This window comes from Benincasa hispida, chromosome 9 (assembly GCF_027475165.1).
Source record: "Benincasa hispida cultivar pf3 chromosome 9, pf3_genome.v1.1, whole genome shotgun sequence".
NCBI lineage: Eukaryota > Viridiplantae > Streptophyta > Magnoliopsida > Cucurbitales > Cucurbitaceae > Benincasa > Benincasa hispida.
In genome coordinates this window covers 99,801,579-99,807,557 of record NC_143486.1, presented here as the reverse complement: position 1 = coordinate 99,807,557, position 5,979 = coordinate 99,801,579, and positions in this window count along the sequence as shown.

The window sequence follows — 5,979 nt, the reverse complement described above, 5'->3', positions numbered from 1 at the left end:
CCCGCTCCTACTTACTATAAACACTCTCTTCATTCACCTTGTTATTAACCTACTCAAATGAAGGAGTGTATCAACATGCAGCGGAAGCAACAAGGATCAATAAGCATTCTAATTCATTAATTTTGGGTATAAATAAAGTATGCTCATACAATAATAAGAGGGTTGCAGGCAATACCTTTGTAGAACTTCTTTAATCTCGAAATCAGTTGCAAATCCTCTCCAAACCTCGTTGTGAACCACCTCGAAATCTTCCCCGCTATTCTCTTGGAGCTTTAAATTGAGTTGTGTGACTCAAGATAAGCTTAAATGAAAGGAACTTGGAGAAGAACCCACTACAACAACCCACTTGAATAACAACTTCTTCAACTCGAATTTTTCAACAAAACTCTATTGATGCATACCTCTATTCCACTTCTATCTTCTCTATTTATTGTTGGACTTTCATGCAAAGAAGATGGCTGCATGAGATGCAGCTCATGCTTGGATATTTGAAGCAAAATTTAAGTGGGTTTATTGTGAGTTAGTTGAATGAGTAGTGGAGAAATCCCACATTTCAAATTTGTGTTTTCTCAATTTCAATTTTGATTTCTCAAATCAATTTTGTTTTTCAAAATTGAAAACATTTATTAATTTTACAAAATTAATTTTATAAGTTAGTTTTCTAATAAAAGTAATAATAATTAATTTTAATTAATTCAATATCAAATATTAAATTAATTTCACACAAATTTTACCTTCATAAAATTTGATATTTAAATCATATTAAAATATTAATTAATTCTCCAAGTTCGTTTAATTCTAAAATTAAACGCGTAATTATATCTCATATAATTACTAATTCTTTTAATTCTAATTTGAACGTTTCAAATTAACTTATCACGCTACTCTAAAGCTAATCCCTTTATGAGCTAGTAAGAGGACCTCGCAGACTTACAAATCATGGGCTCCAACGGTCTGAGATTAATTGGCTAAACTTTTTACACCTAATTAATTCTCATTCGTTAACTAATGAGTCACTCCACTAAAGCCCATAGTTGCACTTCCTTCACTGTAGATATATTATGTCTATATGATTTAACCATAATTAGTAAGTCGACCTTTCACAGGTTGTTCGTAATAACGGTTGGGTTAAATTTTTGTTTTAACCCTGAGATTACATCTTGTTCCTTAAGTTCCTACTGATCCTCTAATGAACAATTGGTTTATGATCCAGTCACTAAACCAGATTCCTCTCATCCCAGTGAGAGGGTGAGACCCCTTATTCAAGACCTAGATTTAGTACTTAAGAGAACAACTTTTCTCCTATCCCTAAATCGAGTAGGCGTGAATTCTGTCTTGCATTCTATGTCCCCAGCTATCTACCCGGTCTTACCCCTAAAATGGGAGGCTTATTGAGTTGGTGCTGTTGAGCCAACTCTCACCTATGCAAATACAAGGATAATCCCGAATAAACAGGAGTTCATAGTTAGCTCAAGATTAAGATTGAGTTACCTAGGTCATCTAAGTGAAATAGACAGTCTTATACAGTAAAAAACGTTGTAAAGTAAGAGTGACTTATTTCTTGGTCTGATTTTATGCAAACTCATTGCATAGGACGCCCCCACTCTTCATGTCAATACATGCTGGATCACTTCGTTTGTATGGTCTTTATAACAACTTGTAACAGCTACGGAGTAGGCCATATCCAATAGCGTTACCAGAATAAGGTACCCAACCTTAATCATGTACTATAAACCGTTTTTGCTATTTACTCGAACTTGATCCATCTTTATGTCTTTATATAAAGTTCAAGTATTTATATAATAGCCATGGATCTTAGTTTATTGGATTTAGACTTTTACGTATGCAATTTATAAAATCAATAATAAGTTTATTGACTACAGAATATGTTTATCTTTTTACAAACTGCGAGTTTTAGGACATAAAACCCAACACCAAATGCCACCCGTTGGGGACACCCATGGTGTCTCGAGGCCGATAGTAGATCTCACGGTGTGAACTTTAGGGAGAAACATGTAGAGAGGCAAAAAATGAAGTATCATATACCATGTTTTCCTCCCACTGAGTGTTCTACCTAGGATTAATTAACTTAGGAAAATCCGGCTACTGATTTTATCTAAGTGTTTGTTTAATTTGCTAAAAAATAACTCTTGTCTTTGATGATTAAACAATCTTCATCGAAGTCCCATTAAACTCTTTAATAGACTTTCAATCAAACTTGCATGCATGTAACAAATCTATCTAATTCACCTTTCTAGGTAAGGGTGCGGCGTTTCCATCGACTTAAGTACACCAGCCTTGCCAGAACCCGCCTTAGACAAAAGGTCCCTTATAGGTACATTTGGTATATATTTAATCTTTTAGTAAGCATCAATTTAATCTTATTAAACCGATTTAAAAGATTAAACTTTGATTTATAATCTCATTAGAAATGTGATCTTAGGTCTATCTCAATTATATTTGAAAACAATTTTAAAAAATGATTATAGCCTAAGGTTTGCATGCAACTCTTTATTATTGATTTTAATTCTAATTTCATTTAGTTACAACAATTATAAATAAATGAAACAATTAAAACCAACCATTGCATGATAGGCATACATTAGTTAATTATAACAATTATAATTTAACCTAAGGTAATGTCATGCTTCATGCAATATTCGTTCATTACTAATATATATAACTTTTATATAGCTAAGTAATGAACCATGCTATAGCATACATTCCATACAACCATTCAACGTTATGTTATAACACCTATAATATAAATGATGCATGGATATGCTATAATGCATGCATACATATACTATAACTCTTATATTATATGATGCACGAGCATGCTTTATGTAATTTAAATCATGCATACTAGTATATTATAACACTTATAATATAAAATTATGCATGAAAATAAATGCATAACCTATGGTGGGTTTTAAAACTATATGGCATACATTATGACATATAATAAAAACATACATCACATGTATATTTATACTAAAGTTGATGGACCGGGATAGAACCTCTCTAAAAAAAAAAAAGGCTAACTATTACAAAATTTGAGTCAATCGGTTCGGAACAGGTGAACCAGGTCTTGAACTACTCAACCCGAACCTCTCCTCAAAGAACACCTTGCAGTTGGTCATGTAACAAACACACCATGCGTCGAGTATGCAACACTATGTGATCACGTAGCTAATGACTATGCGATAAGCATGATAGTCTATGCGATCGTGTAGCACGCAACCATGCGTCGAGTATCGAAATACCGCGCGATGTTTAGCAAGCGAGCGCTCATGCAATTGTTAGCAAACGCAACACGATCATGTAGCAAACTCTACATGATCGTGTAGCATTAGCTATGTGATCGTTTAGCAAATACTACACGATCGTATAGCAAATTCTACACGATCGCATAACAAAAGCTACCCGATCTTTTAGCTGTAGCTACATGATCTGGAACCTATGTTTCATCTTCTCCATCGAAACACTGATCTACAACCTTCTTTGAAGCCTCCGGAACACCACAAGCAATTCAAAACTAACAAATTTATAGACTCGATTGCAATATAATGCCAAAAAACACAGGGGCCCTATATAAACCAACTTTGTAATTTTTTTTTTTTAAAAAAAAAGCCTTAAAGAGAGAGTTCTATTCCGAAAACATCCATAAAAAAAGCCATCCACAAACATTTATCACATAAATAGAATGTAGATTATAAAACCCACCAGTACTGTACAACGATTAAATACAAGAATGGAATTTGGAATCAGAAAGCTACAACCTGGCTCTGATACCAATTGAAGGAAATCTATGATGAGAACCTTGAGCGGAAGCGGATCGACAAAATTCCATTAGTTATTGAATACAACGTTTATAGAAACATACAACTAGACATGCATTTAAGTTAAATTACAACATGCTATTCAAGAAAAAGGGTTTCAAGAATTTCACCTTCAAATACCTTTTTCTTCACGAATCCTCCCTCGAAAGGACACGAACCTTTTAAAAATCTTCTTCAAAAATTAATCTCAAACCAAAACCTGGACACTACCATAGTGTTACCTTGGTATTATCAGGGTGAGAACCTAGGAGTGGTGGACTCTGACTATTTTGGTTTAGAGGGAAAAGGCTTAAGGGGGAGGAAGAAGAAGATTTAGAGCTTTTACAAGAACACTTGAAGATAAACTCTTTTGTAGAAACTCTCTCAATCGTCCAACACCAACGTTTAGGAAAGAAAAAAAAAATTTCTTTTATTCCTCTTGTTGTAAAAGATAACCACCCCACTACTATGGGTGGAGAGAGAAGATGGGGAAAGGAGTTGTAAGTCTTTTCCTTATTATTCCAATACTAATAATATAATATAAATAAATATGATAACTAACTTATCATATTATATTTATAACATCTACTGCCATCTATTGCCCATCCTAACCCTCTCAAAACTTGTTCTCATAGATTTAGCATTTGATTAACTATTTATAAGCATACACATCCTCATACACACACATTAGAAACAACTCAAACTTATATATATACATAACATAAAATATACGTTACAGCAAGGTCCCATTCCTACCATCCTTGTCCCTAATATGTACATGATGTTTATTTCATTATAAGACATTAACAACCTAGACTTCTCCTTTTCTTTCTCCAAAACCAGCATTTGAGTGGTAGACAGCAGAACAGTTACCTCATAGGGAGTTGACCATTACTTAGGGCAAAAGAAAACATTAGAAAGAATGAGCTACTAGCCCAGTAAGTGACTTACTTTTAGAAAAACATTAACATGAAACATCAATTGAAACATTAACTCAAGAAATAATATGGATCTCTAAATCGGGTTTGGAAAACATCTAAAACTCAAACCTTAACTTACATCAAGAACGTCATAAAAACATCATTCTTACTCATCATCAACATATATATTTAAAACAACATTCCTTAACCTTAGTTGAGAGAAAACTCTTCTGCTCAATCTCTCAACATTGAAACTTTAGCTGACGTGGAGTAATCTCAACACATTCAGTGTCAACATCATAGTACCTACATGCTCATGGTAATACCCTGGATACCATCATACCTTAGGTATTAGGGGACCCAAATACCTTCGTACTTTCAGTATCAAGTTTCTTTATCATTGCATCATAAAACATCATTTAATCATCATGGAAACATCTTAAATTATCATAGTTATACTCATTAAAACTTAAGTAATATCATAATTCTCTTTTAAAACTCATCGCATAAAACTCAAGGTTTTTCTTTAAACTCATCATAAGCTCACTTTAAAACTTCTGAAAAGAAAGGACTATACGTCTGATAACTTGTAGAAATATAAGTTATTGTCTCTTAAAGGTTAGAACAATTAGGATTTTTAACGATAAAAATGCATTCATTCTAAGGAAAAATGCATAGAATTCCCTACACATCATCGACTCATACAAAAGTTGCTTTCTTGTTAAATCTGCTTCACTAACGCATCTTATTACAGGAATTCAAGAAATTTCACTAAGTGTTGCAGACCAAGCTAACGCAAGGGCATGCGTTCAGAGATGCTTAACGCATAATAGATACATTGGCTTATGCTTTTTATATCGAATCACCACTATATGAGGCTCAAGGCCTTTTTCTTAGAATTATGAAGGTCGTTAAGCAGAATATGCGGCAATCATGATAGGAATTCATGAGAAAATGAGCTTGTGGCGATAAACATGTTGAATCTCAGCTAACTCGTTATTTTGCGTTATTATGCATTCAATGTTCTATTTTTGCAGCTAATGCAGGAAGTGAACGCAAATGCGGAAATCGGACCACCGCATAGACGACCGCATGTGGAGAAACTCTCCATCGCAAAGGCAAATGCATTCGATCAATGCATGGATGTTGCGGTGATCAGCCGCATGCGTCCATCGCATGGGAATTGCTCTCGTCAAGCTATTGCGGTCATCGTGTAGAGTTGCAATATTAAGCGAATG